Genomic DNA, 12756 nt, shown 5'->3' on the forward strand with positions numbered 1-12756 from the left:
ACACGATTATAAAAGGGCCGCCCTTTCACATTCTAGGTGCACTGCTTTACTTGGAGCAGAGGTGGGCAAACTGTGGCCTAAGACCAAATCTGACCCACTGTCTGTTTTCATCAATAAAGTTTTATTAGGGCACAGCCAGGTCCACTGACAGACTGCAATCTACAGGCCTTTTTGAAGCATCAGAGTAGAACAACAGTGACACAGATGAATGACCTGCAAAGACTAAAATGTTATGAGCTGGACCTTTACAGACAAAGCCCCACCCCCCACCTTTGTGACAGCTCATGGTCAATCTGACTGTAAAATACCCCTATGTCAGTCACACAGAAACAAAGAACATGCCTGGGCATTTCCATAATAAAAATGCTCATTTTTTTTATATTTATAATGACAGAGCTGAGTCAGGCAGCTCAGTTGGTAGGTGTTTGCCTAGCATGTATGAGGCTGTGACTTTAGGGATTAAGGGAAGGCAATTATAATGCCAGCACTCAGGTGTTAGGGGTAGTAGGGTCAGAAGTTCAAGGTCAACCTTGGCCACATAATAAGTCTCGAGTAAAAGTAGGCTATGTAAGACTACCAAAAAAAAAATATTTTTGGTTAAAATTAGTCTAGCTGGGCATGGTGATAAATACCTATAATCCTAGCACCTGGTGGCTGAGAAACAAGAAGATCAGAAGTTCAAGGCCAGCCTGGGCACAAGAATAGCAGGTGTCACAGAAACAGTCCGCAGAAGCCAGAGTCCTGCATCTGTGAAACTTAAAGGTCATCCAAGAGCAAATGTCACCATGTTCTTGGACCTCTTATGAGGAAAGTGAGGAGCCTGGGTGGCTAGTAACTCTGGTCAGCAGAGCCTTGAACGAGGATACGGAGAATGCCTTGGGATGGTTTTGTGACAAAAGTCTCCCTCCTGACCCCAGTGGGCCTGTGCAATGTCCATGCCTTGACACTGCTTTCTGATCCTGTGGGATGGGGAGGGTTACCTTCCTGTCCAGCTAGTAAGGCAAAGCACAGCCAGGCCAGAGCACTCAGAACACCATGTACTTCCTGAGACTGAAAATAACGGACTGGCCCTACAAGCACATCCTATCTGATGACACTGTCCTGACGCTCACATGCTCACACACTCACAACTTATGTCCACCAAGAGGGTGAGGAAATACCCAGAAAGAAACTTTGTACAGAATCAGATGCAGAAATATGAGTACATCAAAGAGGTTCTACGACAGATTCACTAGAGAGACTGGGAGCCCTCTGTTGCGAGGGCTGAGGCTTTGCAAAAACAAAAACAAAAACAAACAAACAAACAAACAAAAACCTCTGCCAACTAGCACGTGCAAATGAACAGGCATCAAGTTGAGAACAGGTCCACCATCCAACCCCCACCCCATTCTCAAACAAATGGGAAATTCAACTCTATTGCATGCAGCCCTTGGAACAAAATGAAGTCCCTGCAAGTAACAGCTGCCCAGGAGCAACTCCACAGGCAGGAACCTGAAGAACCTGCAGGAGCTCCATGGGAAACATAGAAGAGAGAACAACCGACAATAAAACCTTCTTCTGGAGATAAACTGGTATGTGGGTTTCTTCCCTCATTGTTTATCTTCAGTGTCTCTCCTCTCGGACAAGACTCTGCAGAAGGCTAAGAGGGTACACAACAAGACAATGTTTTGTGAGGCCCATGCCCCAAGGATTAGAGGAGGGTCTGGAGAAGTCATTCCCCCCCCCCCCCACCTTCTTCTCTGGGCCTTGAAAAAGCTCAATCTCCCAGTGGGATCTTCCCGGGAATGAGGGTGTGTCCTGGGCCTGAGAGCAGGGAACACAGAAACTACGATCCTGACTCACAAAATAACACTTGTCAAAGAGTCCATTAAAACTGAGTGACTGAGAGCAAAGAGAGAAAACAGCCAGGGTCCAGAGTGCCTTGTTTCTTAAGAGAACTTGCTGGTATCACTAACTAGCAAGATTTGCAAAGCCTTAACTCCTAACCGTGCATGGCTTCCCCATGGAAGAGGATGTCCTTGCAGTAATGCAGTGACTTTGAAACATAGCACCTTGGCACAGAGGTGAGGAAGCTCTTCAGGATGGCTGGGGCTTCTAGTCTCTGAGTCAGAAGAGAAGGATAACATCTAAAACAAGTTGGGCAGGAGAAACTGAGATGTCGAACTGTTATCTGTCCTCAAATCTGGGGGGGGGAGTTGAATGGCCAGGCCACATAAATCCTGAAATGAGATAAATATCACACTGGAAGTTCTGGCTTTAAAAAAAAAAAGGGGGGGGGAGAGATTTCAAAACTATTCTGTTCACAAGATCGCCTTGGTAAGTTGTAGCCCGCAGAACTGCCACCAATTCTTTTGTCTGCCATGGAGCAACCATTCTGGAAAGGAAATAGCCACCCATCACAAATCATGGAGGAAAGAATAAAAGGAAACAAGAAGACCTGAGCCACAGTACCCTCCACTAATAATAGTACAAGGAATGCTCTCGCTCTCTCTCTCTCTCTCTACCCCTTTCACTCACTCACTCACTCACTCACTCACTCACTCACTCTAAATGTCCACTTTCCCATTTACAACATGGGGTTTCTGGTGCTTACCTGCATGTAACAAACCCTGTCCTTATTCCTTGTTACTGGAGTCAACAAGGACCCAAGACCTGCAGCAGAGTCTGACTTCTGTCTGAGCCCTGCACACCATCCAGTAATTCCCCAGCCGTGAGTGAGCCAACCCCTTGGCCCAGCTGTCCAGATTCTGTCTTCCTCACAGGGGGCATTGCCTCCCGCCAGAGTCCCACCCTGGGAACCTGCCTCATGCAAGGCAGCAGGAGCGGGTGGGGCTCGAGACAGAAGAGGACTCCATGGGGCAAGTCAGGCCGCCAAGGACATGCCTTCCCAGCAGAAGAGCAGGGATGTTTTCATTTGGAGAAGGAGGGAGAATAATTTGTTCCTGACCCAGCTAATTAGAATACCCTCAATTGGGATCACCATGTATTTAATTAAATTCACTGTAATATATGAAGAATCCACCAAGGCACAAATCCCACTGGTGCACTCAATAACAGAGCTATCTCCTTTCAGGCTCCTTGCTCTCCGCGCCAGGCAGGAAAGTTTCCTCCCACGCAAATCCTGAATTCCCCGACGGACGTTCCGTCTCTATCGTGGAGTTTTCCCATTGGGGAGGAGGAACCCAAGTTTTGTTTTACTTCTTTACATTTTCCTGCCTCTGTGTTCATCATTCCTCCTTACTCTTCTTTGTCAGGTTACAAGTGTGTTTGAACAAAACAAAGCAACAAATTTGGCTGTGGTGAGTGTGCAGTGCACAATCCCCTGGGACTCACGCAAAGATGGCTGTGGAGCCCGTTGTTGGGATTTGTTTGGGTTTGAGTCTAAGTATCTATATCACGTGAGACTATACACACAGAAACAGTGTGCAATGCCAGGGCCTTACCAACCGAGAATTCAGGCATCGACGGCAATGATGCAGAGGACTTGCCAGGTGCCAGGGCGCAGGAGCCTTTCCATTCTAATGTCACTGTACACTATGCCACCCACACTCTGAAAACCAGATGCCTCTCAGTTCATTCCAGAAAAACAGCACAGACAGCAAAGGACTACTAAGGAAGGGTGACCAATGAGAAAATAAAAAAATAATGACAATACTAATAATAGTTTTTTAAAAGGTCACCCAGCTAAATGGCAAACAGTGAAACCCAAGTCTACCCAAACTTTCTAGGCCCACTCAGCCTCTATCAGCAGCCTTGAATGCAAGGAAGGCTCTCCATGATTGTCCTCCAAGTCCTGATGTTAGAAGAAAGTTGCCTACTGCAGCTGAGGATGTAGCTCAGCAGGAGAATGCTTTCCTAATGTAAGACCAAGCCCTTGTTCCATCCTCGGCATTGCAAAGGAATGAGCAGGTGAAGAGGTAAATGGCAGACTACATGAATGAATGGGTGGGAGGATGGATAGTAGACTGCATGAATGAATGGTTCAAAAGACTAGTTTAGATACCCTGCAAAGGCAGAGTGGCTTATAGCAAAAGACTCACACTTACAAGCAGAAAAGGTCTACCTCTATCCCTGATGCCTCTAAATGACCAACACACAGCAATGGAAGACCAGGTGGCCATCATGGTGTAGGGTTAGTATGTATCAGGTACTTGGAATCCTATGCTGAACATGAAGGTGATGGCTCACTGGACGGAGTGGCATTCATGTGTCTCCACCTGATAATGATTTCTGGCTCTCTGTGCTCTAAAATGCTCCTCCCAGCTGTGTGGAACATGGCACTCCTCACTTGGGAACACCTGAGGTCCCATACCTGTCTCCATGACTTCCCTTTCTGACTTGGGTGCAGGAGGAGAGCCCTCCCCACAGGGAGATGCCTTTGACGATGAGCCTGGTAGGTAACGTGAGTACAAAGCTCAAGTCAGTAGTTTTAAAAAGGAAGGGCAAACTAGAGACCAGGCTGCGTGGCCGTGGGAGTCTATCCATTAATATGTTGTGCAAGTTCACCCCAGCCAAATATGGAAAGGCAAAGAGAGCTCGTTAGAAAATAATTCATCATGGGAAAAAAAAAATGTGTTCCTGTTACTTCTTTCCCAGGAAAACTAACCAACTTCTGTCAGAGAACATTGATTTCTATAAATCTGGAGAGGCCCCAGCTACTACCTCCACCTCAGCAAAAGGAAACTTCAACATCTGGTTCTTCATGCATGGGGTGTGAAATATTGATCAGATTTGGTCACAGCTGCCCCTTTAAAGTAAAAATGGGCAGAACAAATTCACACACGCACACACCACAAACACACACACACACACACACACACACACACACACACACGCATGCACACACACACACACACACGCACACACACCCAGAGGCACACACACAGCACACACGGATCACAACAGACAGGTCCTTGGGAAGTAGCACCTGTTATTATCCACACACATACACATACCCTCTCACTGCATTTCAGAATATACACCATAACACTCTGTTTTGAGAGTAAGAGAAAATGGTGAAGCTCTCTGATGGGAAAAGACAGCTTCTAGGCGTCCATCTCAGTAAACCAGCTACCCCAGGGAACACCACATACCTCTTACTCAGTAAAGAACAAACCCCATGGTGGGACACCCTGGCTGGCACCAGTCACCTGCTGGATCCTGAAGGGCAACTTTAGTAAAGGTTAGGGGGGGTGAATGCCTCTCTATTCACAAAACTAGAGGCTCCCCAATGGGCTCTGACGGAACAGCCTCCTGGGGTTGCACACCAAGGGCTTCGGGTTCTTGGAGGCCGGTACAGTAGAGAAATCTCACCAGCAAATCAGATGGGAAGAGACTGGGAAGATGTGGAGTATCCCAAGTGAAGATGGGAGCCCTGGCATCCTATGAGGTTCAGGGCACCTGACTCCTGTGCTGGAAGGAAGCCAGCCCTGAGTGAGGCCACCTGACCGCCCTCCAGTCAGCAGACACAAGACTGGAACCTGGGACAGGATTCCAAGTGCCTGCTGTTGTGGGCAGCTCAGCGCTGATCTGAAAGACCTTTCTACAAGAGGCTTCCCAAAGCACAGGCATTCACCTTGAGTGACTATAAAAAGAACCTTTTCAGATGTAATGCATCCAGGGGCGAGGGCAGTTAATTTTTTTTTAATCAGTGAGGTTGAGTTAGCTTCAGACTGAATGTCACATTTTTGGCATGATGCGTGAAAGGTCAACCTAAATATATACATATTTTCTGTTTAATCTTGGCTTTTCATCCACGAGTGCCCTTGTCCTTGGCACATGCTAATTTAGCCCTATTTCACCGTAGGAGCCCTGCAGACACTGTAAGATTTATAAGGGGGGGGGGAGTAAAAAAAAAAAAAAAAAAAAAAAAGGTCCTTAGATCAATCGTTTGGGTGGTTCTGCCCTATTTTCTGGTTTCTAGGCCAGGCTCCTCATGCCCCAGAACAAGCCACCAGATTACTTACTTCTTATCTACCTCCGAACTCCAGGATCTGGGCTAAGGTTCCTGACTCTTTCTTCTACCTGAATATACTTTGCCCCTAAATCTTTAGCAGCTTTGTGCCCCACGCTAAAGCCTGAGGGGGGAAAAATAACTCAGAAATCTGAAACCCTGTGTAGATTGTCTGCCTGCGTTTAGAATCTTTCTGGAGAAAACAAACAAACAAAAATACAAATATGGATGCTTAGGAAGTGCCGGTGCTTTAGCATAAAGTCATTTCATTATTCCCTGTGGTGAGGAAACTTGTAGAAAGATGAGTCCTTACAAGGCTAACATTGGACTGGTCATCCTTCAGGAAATGCCAATGGCCCCAGGCCCTAGAACTCAAAACCTTCAGCGGAGCAGCATTCTGATAAGCTGTGGCCTTCTCAGCTCATTGAGATGGTCACCTCCCTTGGTATTACTCTCCAGCCCTTACAGTTGTGAGTTGTCACACAAAAATAAGAAATGTGATACTGTTCCGCTCCTGGTAAATCTACCATCAATAATGTTGGCCCGGGATGCACCATGGCTGACCACCTGTCCAGCAGTAGACCCTCACTGGGAGGCTGCTGACTACACTAAAGGTCAAGTGTCACATACTAGCAGGCCTCCATTTCCTCAGTAATCGCACCTCCTTATCCCATTGCTGGGAGGACTCAACAGTGGCATGTACATAAAATGTTCACTAATTATACCTGACACATGGTCAGCTTTCATAATGATTGAGGCTACTATCACTTGAGATGTTCTTCAAATTAGTTAACATTTGGGCTTAAGAATGGAAACCTGTCTATTTAACACTTCCCTCAGTACAACCAACCCCAGCACCTTCCCAGATCCTAAAGGGGATGCCAAAGTCAACAGTAAAGACATTGTAATTAAAAAAAAAAAAAAAAAATGTATGCTGGCAGGTCCTGAACACATGTACATCCGACTTCCTCCCAGGGAGGCGATATTCCATGTTTACAGGAAGCAATTTGCCCAGACACCCTGCCACAAAACAGAGTTTACCCATCCCTTTGCCTATGGGAATGCTGATTTAATGAAAATCAGGGGCCATGTCCTTAATCAAGTCTGTCCACACGCCAGGTGAGGACAGGGATAAAGTGATCAGACAAGACAATGTGGCTGAGAGGCACTTCCCTCATCTTCAAGCACCCTCTGAATCATTTGCTTATTTGTATCTCCGACTCCATGAAAATCCACATGGCAGATGACGGTGGGAGGGAGGGCTGCCTGGTGGTCCAAAAACAGGTGTTATCACCTCATCTGTAAAATGGAGATATTCACACTCGATGCGCTTCTGCAAAGGACCATTTACCAAACCAGGTGAGAAACCATAAGTGAAAATCCTTAGGAAAATGTGAAGGATTTGTCTAAATACTGGGCACTACCGTTACCATTATACTGTGAACCCTGATCCTGCCTCACTGCATGTGACAGGTGGGTGCCACACCACAGGCCTGGATGTTTGCAATGCAATTGGTGGTCTAGCTCTGTGGTTCTCCAACCTGGCCTCCATTGGGAGCCCCTGGGGGGCAGAAGCAGCTGTCACACCTTGAATTACCAGGTCCCTTACTGGGCCTTCTAATTCAGGAGGAATTTATAGTCTCTCTGGGTGGGTGGCTGTGTGTAGGGGGTGCCGGTGCTGGGACTATAGCCTGGACAGCAATCTCAGAGAAAAGAGACCCGGGTTAGAAAACATGGAGACACTCCACAGTAGGGAGGCAAACTTCCAAGGCCGCACCTGCCATTTTCCTAGTGAGATTTTTGGATCCTCACAAAGTATATCCAATAAATCACTCAAGACCTACACACAAGAAATCACCTCCTTAATGCAAGTCCCTGGAAAGCAGCTGCCTGCTACCGGCTGGCTTCGGATACTTCATAAAAGTCACAATTGACTCTATTCATCTTCCTCTTGCCTTTCGCACCTGGGGCTAAAATGCCCTGGGGCTGTGAAAGGAGTGTGGTTGGTGATGGCTAAGTGGAAGGGGTTGCCTTTTGACCTCCTCTGCTCTACGTCCTGCTAGGTGCACCTGCCCACATGTGGGCTCCCTGGAACGGAGTCCACAGTAATTCTCAACCACACAGGGAGAAGAGGTAACTGGTCTTTAAGACACCCCCCCACCCCCTTGCTCTTGAGCTTTCTGGCTGCTGCCACCGACAGCATAAATTTGGTACTCAAAACTTGGGGCCACCTTCCGAGCTCTCAGGACTTGCGGCCAGGTACAGGGGATTCCAAGCCTCTACGGGGGCTGACTTCTTCATGAAAAGTTTGTGATTTGTTTTTTTGTTTGTTTGTTTGTTTTGTTTTTTTGTTTTTTTAATTTCTCCCTTGTAAGGGGAAAATGGGAATGGGACAGAGAGGGACTGGCTAGCAGATTTGGTAGTGATCCTCCTGCCCACCCTTGACAGCCCACCTTTTCTCATCCAAGTCTACGACTCTGGCTGAAGGAAACAGGAAAGGGGACAAGGGAGCAACAAGGGAAAGAAAACTTGTGTGGAGGAGACAGAGCCAGGTGTCCACCAAGACACCAAGACATGGTCATCTTCAGATTAGATGGCCACGTGGCAAGAGGGACCATTTCATGAACCATGACATGGCTGGTTTCTCTGTCCTGCTCTCAGCTCCCCACCCCCATAAATAACCCAGACAAACACCCTGTGCACCAAGCCCCCCACCCAGTAAGTCTCATTAAAAGCCGATACTGCTGGCCTCAAGATGGAAAGCTCAGCATGGATTTTACTGAACGTTAAATCAACCAGCGAGCGCAGCCAGCAAACTCTGTGGCACTTTAACTTTAAATAATGCAATAATTATTGAATTTCCTTTTTATAACTGAAGTGCTGGAATGTAAACAATGGGGCTGTAATTGCAGGAAAGGGGGATCAATAGAGGCAATCGTTTTCAGCCATGTTAATTGTAAATACAATTGCTCCAAGATGTCAGCCTTGTTCTTCTTGCTTCCAGAATCATCCAAACGGATGACAGAGTCCAACTTTCCCATTACAGCTGTTCGTTCCTTTAAGAGGTTCTCAATCAGGTCTGATCAATCTGTCAAGATAATGCATGGAGTAAGTAAGACTCTTCCAAACACAAGCTCCCAATCAATAGCCGGGACCAGCTTAATGAGGTGGGGCTAAGGCCCAGAGGGAGGTAACAGCCCCCAGCTTGTGCCTAGGTTTGGCAGCCCAGCTTCCTAGCATGGTCCTGATAAACAGATCAGCCCTTAATGAGGACATTAGTTATGCATGCTTCAGCAAGCAGCAAGGCACCCGTCCCTTGGGACAGACGGACAGAAAGCAAAATAGATTAACAGAAAACAATGTGGTGCCAAATTAGGTCTAACTGAAGACTTTTCCCTCCTTCTCCTGCTTCCCTTAATTGTCCAGCAGAGTGGAGGACATCGATTAATCACTCCACTGGGCATGAGCTCAAAGATGGAAGTATGTCCTGGGCTAGGGAACTCTCTGGGAAGCTTCCCTTGACTATGCTGTCCCTGAAGATTAGCACCCTCGCTTCCTCAGCAGCATTTACAGGTCACAAGGGGCCTCTCGTGGAAGGACCTCAGCACCATCCAGTAGAAGCCCAAAGTAAGACCGAACCCTGAAAAGTGACAGTCACACAGAGAACCAACTGCCACTCGCTCCTTGAAGCTGAGACCCAGCTTTGGTCTTCGGAATGTTTGTGCCTCATGGTCGAAGAGGCGAGAAGCTGGAGTGATGAGAGCCGCTGCTCAGGGCTCAGAATCACACAGAGTGCCCGGACACTGGAGGGGTCTGAATTCCTACAAAAATAATAAGGAGTCTGGAGAGGCACATTCCCTTCCTTTAGTTCTGTTCCAGTCCTTGAGAAGGAAGCATGAAAAGGAAGGTCCTACCAAGAACCCAGTAATTTCTTTGCCCAAGGATGCTTAGCTTATGGCAGACTTTATCCAAGAGCGGCCGTGGACTGCCAGCATCAACACTCCTAGGAAACCCTGGACTTGCCCCTGTCTCCCCTCTCCCCCAACAGCATCTCTGGAGCTGGGCCCAGGTCTTATCTCTCTTCCCCCTTTCATCAGCACAGCTCCAGATCCATGCCAAGTCCTTAAATAAGGACTGATGATCTCAACGAAAGAGGAAAATCCTCTCCCACTCCATCTGACTCTTGGTCTTTGGCATGCTTGTCAAACCTTTCTAATGGAATCTGAATCCACTTCCTTCATCTCCCATTTCAGGCCTCTGCGTCACATAAAAGCAGACCTATGGCAGGTTCTGCTGCACTGGCCAATCTCATCTTTCTGGTTTTGGTGCCTTTTCCTGGTTGGATGCCCTCCCAGGTACTTCTTTCATGGGCTAAAATGCCACAGAAATCAAAAGGCAGGGTGAAGACCTTCTCGTGGAGGCCCATCCCCATCATAGCTGAGCAATCCTTGTCAGTACCCACCACACATTACCCTTTGAGCCCATTGCACCCTCCTTCTTCTCACCCTCCTTACTGGGCTAGAAGGTTGGGGATTGAAGAAAATCAATGTTTGCTAATATTTACTACTGTTTAAATACCATTTTAGGACAGGAGATGATAACTTTAAATGGCTGTACTTAGTGATCCAATTTTTTTTCTTAGCATACAGTTCACAAGAGAGTATCCCTCTCCTTTCCCTCCAAATAGAAAAGAATGTCCCAGCTAGAACACACTTGAGTGGTCACAGATGTCCCATCCTTCCATTTCTTCTGTATATACCTCACTGTGTTCTTTGGATTGCCTTGGCTTTTTGTTTTGTTTTGTTTTTTGGGGGGGATGAGGCAGAGGCTGGTCCCCATGCTCTATCGTTAATAGGAAAGCAGGCATAAGACTTGGATATACAACACGGGAGGGCAGCCTCCACCGACACCTCTCAGGGGGTAACTCAAGCTGTGGGAGCCCTGAGCAGGTGTGGGCAGAGACCACCACACCTTCACAGAGAAAGATCTTTCCATCCACATACCAGGGAAACATAAAAGGGCTAGCAAGGCCAATGGAGTACAGTGAGGCTGCTCAGAGTGATTCAGGGAGCACTCAACCCCGGTTCTCATGAGTGGAGATAGCCAGAACCGCTCTTCTTCATGTAGGTATTGTCCCTGGACAACAAAGCTCCTCCCCACTTTGCCATCCTCACATCTGATTGTGACTGAGGACTGGTCACACGCATGCGCTCCCGCACACGCACACACACACACACACACACACACACACACACACACCCCAAGTCTCTCAACTCCCCTGAAGAATGGCTGGATAGCTTGTCTTCCTCAATTTGAAAATTCCAGGACCTGTGGGGGGTGGGGGAGTGGCATACTCCACAGGAACTCAGAAATCCACCTTGGCTATGTGCACATTTCCCGCCTCAGCTATATTCCCCAGCCTTCTGGCTGGCTGGCCAGCCCAAACAGTCCCCTTCCGGGAGATGATCACACAACTTGGACCTAAACCCTTGACACAGGATTATGCTTTCAAGTCCTGGATGGAATAAGCCAAAGTCAAAGTTGCCGGCAAAACATTTTTAAGACTTATTTTTAATGCATTTATTTATTTTATGTGTATGTGAGCATATACCACACATATGCCTGTGGAGGCTGGAAGAGGGTGTAGTCGAATTGGAGTCGCAGGTGCTTGTAAGCCACCTGACGCGGGACTGAACCTGTGTCCTCTGGAAGAGCAGCAAGTGCTGCTTATACACTGGGCCATTTCTCCAGCCCCAGGAAACTTATTTTTAAGTGGTGACGCACAGAAAGGCTTTACAGCAACTAGGCCAACATGAATCCAAACATCCTCTCCTCAGAGACATGTTCTCAGTGTTCTAACAGGCCAAGAAATACGGACAGGCCGGGGAAAGGCCATGGGAACCTGCTGGGCAGGGGTGGCTCATCTGTTCCACTTTGGGCAGAGTCCACAAACCCTGCTCAACCGTACCACAGGCAGTTTCCTTCGCTGAAATGCAAATTCACTGGAGCAAAGCAGTGGTAAAGTCTGGAGGAAACGATGAAAGAAGACGGGGCCCGAGCACCGGGAAGCTACAGCATCTCAACCATGTCAGACTGCTACGTGAAAGCAACATGGGGACATCTGGACTCAAGCCTGGCTGTGCTCCTTTCCTAGACCATGTCAGGAAGATGCTGCCAACCAAGATCTGCCGTCTTTCTAAATCTCTCGGGTTAGTGGTGCTTTAAAGGTTGAAGTCTTAAAACCTTCAAATCTTAGAAGCAAGGGCCTTTGAGGTTCTAACGCCTGAAGGTCAGGGAACCCAACATCCAGTCTCAGCTTTTTAGTCACAGTGATATTTTGTTTCTTTTGGGATAGGGTCCTACTCAGTATCCCGGGCTGGCTTCAGAACTTACCACAATCTTCCTGCCTCACAGTCTACCATGTACTGGGAGGTTTTGTTTATTGAGTGGTCATTCTTCCGGCTTTAACTCATTCATTCCCCCTCTTGTCTCTTGACATTCCTGTTTCTTATTGCCTCACATTTTTGACCTCTCGAGAGAAAAGTTATTTTCATTATTCTTTCTGTATATGGATGGTGTGTGCTGGCTTGTGCATTTCCTCCTGTGCATTTCCAGCTCATCCTAACATTTCGGCCCCTTGCACTTTATCTCCAAGTCTTGAAGGCTTCACACACCTTCTCACACTGCCATTCAGGATCTTTCATGTTTGCTTTGTGTCTGCAGGATAGTTACCAAGGAGGCTGGAACTATACCTTTCTGAACTCCACACACAGAACCTGGTTCATCTAATGGTGGGGGAGGGA

At 47.5% G+C, this 12756-nt stretch overlaps 1 protein-coding gene across 4 annotated transcripts in view; it reads right to left on the reverse strand.

Moving 5' to 3' along the window:
* Positions 1-12756, reverse strand: part of Zfhx3 (zinc finger homeobox 3) — a 277462-nt gene that overhangs the window by 100272 nt on the left and 164434 nt on the right. The window lies entirely within an intron of this gene.

This window comes from Phodopus roborovskii, unplaced genomic scaffold (genome assembly GCF_943737965.1).
Source record: "Phodopus roborovskii unplaced genomic scaffold, PHOROB, whole genome shotgun sequence".
In the NCBI taxonomy this organism is placed as follows: Eukaryota; Metazoa; Chordata; class Mammalia; order Rodentia; family Cricetidae; genus Phodopus; species Phodopus roborovskii.